General features: G+C 38.6%; 1 long non-coding RNA gene across 1 annotated transcript; it reads right to left on the reverse strand.

Moving 5' to 3' along the window:
• Positions 1–2245: 2245 nt before the first annotated feature.
• Positions 2246–5524, reverse strand: LOC107479369 (uncharacterized). Its single transcript, XR_001590128.3, has 4 exons — positions 4947–5524; positions 4653–4727; positions 3290–3368; positions 2246–2343 (listed from the first exon to the last, which is right to left on the reverse strand). It is a non-coding gene; the product is annotated as an uncharacterized LOC107479369 (long non-coding RNA).
• Between the last annotated feature and the right edge of the window lie 2184 nt (positions 5525–7708).

Raw genomic sequence — 7708 nt, forward strand, 5'->3', positions numbered from 1 at the left:
GTGCCGCGTTCTGTCCGGTCTTTCAGGTTGGCCTCTATTTTCCGCAGTTTTTCTTCTAATTCTCTGCGCTTTCGAGTTTCCCTTCTCAGATCTTGTTCTGTTTCTTTCTGCTTCTTTATGTCCTCTTCGAGTTGTTTTAGTCGGTCTTGTTGTGCCCGGACTGCTTCTAGAATTTCCGAGCTCTTCTCTCTTTCGGATTTTTGTGGATCCTTGTTTGGGGAGGATGTTTTTGGGCGATTCTGTTTGTTTCCTCCTGGAGTATGTGGTGATAGAGGGCTGTCCGGTCGTTCTCCGGTGTCAATTTCGTCCTCTTGTTCAGATGCAGCGTGCTCATCGTTGAGAGGGTCGTCTGCCATGGTAGAGGGATGACTTCCAGGTCCCCGGCAACGGCGCCAATGTTCCGAGGGTTACCTGAAACGTGTAGCTCGGTCGTCCGGAGAGGTCCGAGGTGGGGGCTCGGTGACCCGAGCTAGGTATGCAGAACGGTTGGTGGTTGTACCTGCAATGACACTCCGATGCTTAAGTTAGCATGGGTCCAAGCAGATATATGTAGATTTGGAATGAATGTCATACCTGGGTGCTCCAGTGTATTTATAGTAGTTGGCAGTGACCTTCCCTGGATAAGATATTCTTATCTTATCTTATCTTTGGGAGTTTATCTCTATCTTTGTGGAACTGCCTTTTCCAGGCCTTTTCGGCCTTTAGGTTTGGGCTGCGTTCCTTTTGATGGGCCTTCCTTGCTCTTTGTCCAAGGTCCGACCTTTAGGTGTGAGCTTTAGGACAAGGTCGGACCTCTTGCGGATTTACCGAGTTGGAGGACCCCGGTCAGGGTATGAACAGTGGGCATGAAATTGGAGCACAAACAAGAGGCATCTTTTAAGCCCCAAAAACACCAATTGGTAACAAGTGCAACGTTAGCCACAATAACTTTGGCACTAACGCCACACTTGTAGCGTTAGTGTGGCTAACGGCAGCATTAACGCTAAGCACTTGGACCTCAACTTGATTCACTTCTCTCTCAAATCCACTTCAAAGCTCAAGCAAGTAGGCCCACAATTGTCAACCAATCAAGGCAACAAGAATCATCTAGAATAGGAATTTTCATTTATTTGTAATTTGCTTTTAATTTCATTTTTTGTAATTTAGTAGAGCCTATATAAATGATGCGTATAAAACTTGTCTCTCAACAAATCTCCCTTCGGCAAGTATACCGAATTGTCGTCAAGTAATAACTCACAAAAAAGTGAGGTCGAATCCCACAGAGATTAACGGATTAAGCAATCAATGGTTAATTGATTATCCTAGTTAGACGAATCATATTGGAGTGATAAGCAACAAGGAAATGTAAATGGCATAAAAGTAAAGAAAGCAATAAAGTGCAGAGAAGTAAAATGGCAAGAAAAGTAAATGTAAGAACTAAAAATAAAATGAATATTGGGATCAAGAGATATTGCAATCCTCCAGATCAAGTTCATTCTCATCTTCTTCCTCAATCAATGCATTCGTTGATCTCCTTGGCAATCTTAAGTGATTGGATCCCAATTCCTTGGAATTCAATCTCTCAAATCTTGATCAATAGCCAATTTCTTAGTCAATTGCTCATGAGAAGAGATGAAGTATGGTCACTGATTATACCACATGCATTCCCAAATCAAGTGTTGGTAGGATTATAGTCACATATCCATCCAAACCCAATTTGGTCTAGCATGAGAAAGTATTTCTAGCATGATCTCTTCATTCCTCTTCCAAGGTTCAGAAGAGATCCAAGTATGAATAGCTTCTTTTCCAAGATAACTACCACTACAAGAAAAATACCCATTCAGGTACACTTGAAAAGTGTAGCCAAAAGTGAAAAAAAATGATGCCTTAGGCTACGGCTACGCTTTTTGGGCTACGGCTACGCTTTTTGGGGTGATTCCTATTCGACCGTTGCCTATTCTCAAAGGCTACGCTTTTCTGCACCAAGGGCTACGCTTTTGGCGTTTAAGAATAGGCTACGCTTTTCAAATGATGCTGTCCAGGACCAAAGGCTACGCTTTTCAGCTTTCATTTTTCCGAAATAGGCTACGCTTTTCAACACTACTGCATCACTTGTAAAGCGTAACCACATTGTATACCATAGCTACTTTTTATAAGCGTAGCCTTAAATCCCTCCTTTTTTTTTGTATACCATGGCTACTGTATATAAGTGTAGCCTTAGGTCCCTTATTATATCCTACATAAGTATCTTCTAATAAAAGTCTTAGTCAACCATACATGTATTCATTCCTAACACTACTCTATCTTAGCCAATAAACCACAATAATAATCAGCTTAATCTTTATTATCATCCTCAATATTATCCTGCATAATTATATAAAAAAATAGAAAAATATTTATAATGACATTCGCAATTATAAAAATTAAAAAATCAAACTCAAAACTATCAATAACTGATATTATTAATTCTTTCTGTACTGTGTGCAAGTTTCACCAATGCATAGTAGTATTTCACAAATCCAAATTTAGAATTCAAAGATAAAAAAAAACATAAGCTAGATAAAATGCTATAAATGATTGGGGGAACAAGCAGATTCACAAGAAATATTCAAGTTGCAGTTTATATCCAATCAATTATTAAGGAGATTAAATTGTATAATATACAATGATTTGACTGTTGGTGCTGTCCAATGTGACATTTGGTAATTGGTAATGGTAGTGTGATTACTCATTAGTCATTAACCACTTCTGGGGGATTGCTTGGGGGAACTCTAACTAAGCAAAAGGGGGCATTTTTTGCAATATTTTATTTATTTTTATTTTTATTTTTATTTTATAATTATATAAGACTTTATGAGAGGAAGAAAGATACTGAATGCAAAAATGGATGTCAGTGTTGAAAAGGATCTCGTGTTTTGCATGGAGAGGACATATCATATTATGAACAAAAGGGAGAGTTAATTTTTATACTCAATGAAATAGAACACACAGATGCTAATGTTTTGAAACTTTTAAATAATTATTATTTTTTTAATTTACAATTAATTACTTACTCTTCTTAAAATAAGTTTTCTATTAATTGTATTATTAAGAAGGCATCGAAGTTTGGCATTCCATTTGGGCCTATGATATTAAGTCATGATGATTATAGTATTACTAAATTACGAATTGAGATTAGGGTATAATAGTCAATTTAGGGGAAGGGCATGTGTGAGGAAGGTGTGGAAAAAAAACAAACAGGGCAAGTAATATCTAAATTACAAATTGGTGCAAGTTATTGCTAAATTATATGCCGCAATAAATAACTAACCTGAAATGAAGTTACACTTCTCTCTAACTTTGATATGTATTGCAGCTTCCTATGTGCAGAATGTCTATTTGCCAAGATTCTAATACAAAACAAATAAGAATTTTCAGTCAAAATCATAAAAGTGTAATGTAAAGCAGTTTCATATAATAATTGTCAATAAAATTCATTGGTCAGCATTCATAATGAACTCAAATGCAAATTACAGAAAATGCATATAATAATTCCCAATAAAATGCTAAGCCAATATCCCTAAATAACTGCACAGAACATGCACCAAAGTAAAATTATACTAAAGCACTTAGCCAAGCATAATTACAGAAAATAAGAGATCAAGTTTCAATTCCTATGTGACAATCATTGAATGTCTCCACTAATACGTTTAGCCAAGCATCCAAACTGATCATTTTCAAAATTTTAATGAGTCAGTGGTCCATTTCTTTCTTTCAAGTTTCAACATCCTTATAAAATCCCTGTTCTTTAATCATATGTAATTCAAATGCAAATACAGCATACTTTTAAATTAACCACACAGAAAAAGAAATATCAAAATTACATGCCCAGCAGCCTCGTGGCTGAAATTTTGGGGAAAAGTGGAGTTTGTCCCTGAAAGGCCAAAGCATAAAAAGAAATGACAAAATGCAGAACTTAATTCCAAATTCTTCAACAATAATTTGTATCTTTCACCAATTAATAAACACAATTGTATAAGTTCACTCAACTAACGAACTCCGTCGACTAATAACATGGTACCAAAATCAACATTTTGTAGACACAGTCATGAATGCAGCATAAACATTGTTGTTACTATAACCACTGAAACTGCATCAATGCAGGAATTGCAGCCATGTGAACCAATTTTTCTATGAAATTAATTTTTAATTTGATTCACATGCTAATGAGATAGAAATTACAACTTACAATATGAAACATGGTAGAGGAAAAGCATTAATTAAACATGTATTGAACATTCAGGATATGCAAATTATTTCAACAATAATAGCTACGCACATAAACAAATTGTGCGGTGTTTCTATTGAATATTGAAACCAAAAATTCAAGGAAACCCAATTGAATAATTCGAGCGAATCGTAAATACAGTAGAAGTTAGTATACTATTCAATGATCAAATCTTACGGATTGGAGAAAAAGAAATTAACAAAAACACAAAAAATGCTTGACAGTTAGTACTATGGTAGTAGTAGTGGGCAGGGAATCAAATTTCTGGAAGCTTTGGTGGAAGTTATGCATGTCTTCCATAAAGGACTAATTAACTAATTAATTATATATCAACTTAAAAAAATAAAAACAGAATCAATATGGAGACAAAACTAAAGTGATGCAGCAGAGAGCAGACACCACTTACCACTCTTGGAGGAAAACAAAAATCAGTTCGAATGCATCCTTTGGAAGTGTCACACCTAACTCTTTAAGCTCCCTTCTGAAAAAGAACTCAACACACTATTATCTCTGAAATTACCACAACAATGGTGTATCTGGCTCATGCATCAACTTGGTTTACTCTCAAATTTCAACATTGTAATTTAAATACAAGAAATAAATAAGAGCATAGTAGTTGTGTTTGTGATTACCGACCGGAAACTGCTTTCAAAAATCGGAACCCCAGAAATTTCAGAACCAAATAGAAATTAATACATACCTAATCGACGACGTGAGCACAGAGACAACGATGAGAAGCGCAGAGATCGACCCCAGGAGCACGGCAAGCCCTAGCTACGGCGGTGGCTTCAATCGACCCAGCAGCGACGACAGTGCACGGCGGAACAGCCTCCTCTCTTGCGTCGCATCTTCGTCCTCTCTCTCCATCTCGTCTGCAAATCATCTCTCTCTCCCCTCTGGGCTCCCTGCTCCGCGACGGCAATGGCGGCGGCTGCAGCGACGTTGCGGCGGTGACCCCCTCTCACTCTCCATTCTCTCGATCGCGCTCTCTCATCTCCGTCTCCTCCTCTCCTCCCTCTGGTTCACTCTTTCTCTCGGATCTGGGTGTGTGTGTGTGAAAGGGGGCGTGGTGGGGGTGGTGAGTGATGGTGAGAATGAGTGTGAGTGTGTGGATGTGTTAGGGTTAGGGTTTTGAAGAATTAATTCGAAGGTGATTTGCAAAGGTGAGGGGCGAAACTTTTTTCTGATCAGATGGCGAAAGTGAGGGTATTCAAATGTGAGTTTGATTTGGTGATAAGGAAAAGAAAAATTACCAAGTGTTTGGGTGCATTTGGTCTAGATACATTAGGCTACGCTTTTAAAGTGCACTCAAAATATAGCAAATATGTTACTCTTTAAAAGCGTTTCTTTTGGTATGAAAAGTGTACCCATAGATATTAACATAAGGCTACGCTTTATAAGTGATTTTTATTGTATCTAAGGCTACACTTTTTAAATGATGCTACAATTGTGTTTCCTATTCTTTTATAAAAAGGAAACACGGAGAAAAGCGTAGCCCATTCTATGAATAGGCTACGCTTTTCAAATGTAGCTTAAAAAAAGTGTGGCTGAATGGGTGTTTTTCTTGTAGTGTACCCAATTGGATGAAGATCGAAAGCTCTCTAGTAAAATCAAGAGAAAAGATAGAAGAAGAAGAATAAAAACTAATATTGATCCATTATATCACAATAGAGCTCTCTAACCCAATGGAAAGAGTTAGTTGGTCATTGCTCTACCAAAATAGAAAAGAAAGAAAGTGCAGAAAAATAAAGATGAAGAATAAAACTGAAAATGAAACTTCCAAATTCATAAATGAAAAGTACAAAGAAAAGAAAGAGAAGGAAAAGTGTGTGAGGGGAGGGAGTCCGAAGACCCCTCTTCCAATCCCTAATTTCCCAGCCTCAGTCCAGCCTTCGTCCAGCCTCCCTTTTGAATGTACAAACTAAGGCCTTTATATAGGCTCTCCTAAATTACAAAATGAAACTAAAAGAAAATTAAATTTAAATGAAAATTCCTATTCTAGATGCTTCTTGTGGCCTTGATTGGTTGACACTTGTGGGCTTGCTTCCTTGAGGTTGGGTGGTCCTTGAGGCCCATGGTGAAATGCTGCCCAGTTGGTGTTTTTGGGGCTTAAAAGATGCCTCTTGTTTGTGCTTCAATTTCATGCCCACTGTTCCGAGGGTTACCTAAAACTGGAGGTCGATCTCGGATGAGATCTTCTGTACTGGTTGGTGCTAACGTGTCCGGCTGGTGGGAGACGGCCGGAGCTGTCATGTCCGACTTGTTGGACTGGCTGCACTGCTGATCCTTCATCACCGGAGGGTGGGGGTACCTGCAAGAGACTCCGATGCTTAAGTTAGCATGGGTATTAAACAGGTATTGAGTAGAATCAGAGTATGAGTTATACCTGGGTGCTCCAGTGTATTTATAATGGTGAGATGTGGCCTCCTGCGGATAAGATAAGTTAGTTATCTTATCTTATCTTTAAGTGAGGTCATCTTATCTTCAAGGGAACCGCCTTTATCTTTCTGGGTTTTAGCTGCCTTTAGATTGGGCTGTGTTCCTTCGTTTTGGGTCTGCTTTGGGCTCCTTTGGCGAGTTGGCCGAGCTCTTTGAGAAGAGGTCGGGCATTTGGCCGAGCTCTTTGAGAAGAGGTCGGGCATTTGGCCATGAAGAGGTCGGTCGGCTTGTCACTAAACATCCCGGGTCGGACAGCTTGACCCAGGGTATGAACACTTGCCAAAGGAAAATTTGTTGAGAGACAAGTTTTCGTGCATCACTTTTCTTCTTCTACTCACATAAAGGAATCTCTATACTGTGACATAGAGGATTCCTCTTCCTTTTTTGTTCTTTTCTTTTTCATATGAGTAGGAGCAAGGACATGGACATTCTTGTTGAAGTAGATCCTAAACCTGAAAGGGCTCTGAAGAAGAAGCTAAGAGAAGCTAAAGCACAACAATCCAGAGAAAACCTTACAGAGAATCTTGAAAAAGAAAGAGACATGGCCAAACCCAATAACAATGGTGGAGGCGCAAGGAGGACGCTTGGTGATTATACTATACCTACTTCCAATTTTTATGGAAGGAGCATCTCAATCCCTGCCATTGGAGCAAATAATTTTGAGGTGAAGCCTCAACTAGTTGCTCTGATGCAACAGAATTGCAAGTTCCATGGATTTCCATCAGAAGATCCCTATTAGTTTTTAACTAAATTCTTATAGATTTGTGATACGGTTAAGACTAATGGAGTAGACCCTGAAGTCTACAGGCTCATGCTTTTCCCTTTTGCTGTAAGAGATAGGGCTAGAACATGGTTGGACTCACAACCTAAAGATAGCCTGGACTCTTGGGATAAGCTGGTCACGGCCTTCTTTGCCAAGTTCTTTCCTCCTCAAAAGCTGAGCAAGCTTAGAGTGGATGTTCAGACCTTGAAGCAAAAAGATGGTGAATCCCTCTATAAAGCTTGGGAAAGATACAAGCAGTT

This window comes from Arachis duranensis, chromosome 3 (genome assembly GCF_000817695.3).
Source record: "Arachis duranensis cultivar V14167 chromosome 3, aradu.V14167.gnm2.J7QH, whole genome shotgun sequence".
Lineage (NCBI taxonomy): Eukaryota > Viridiplantae > Streptophyta > Magnoliopsida > Fabales > Fabaceae > Arachis > Arachis duranensis.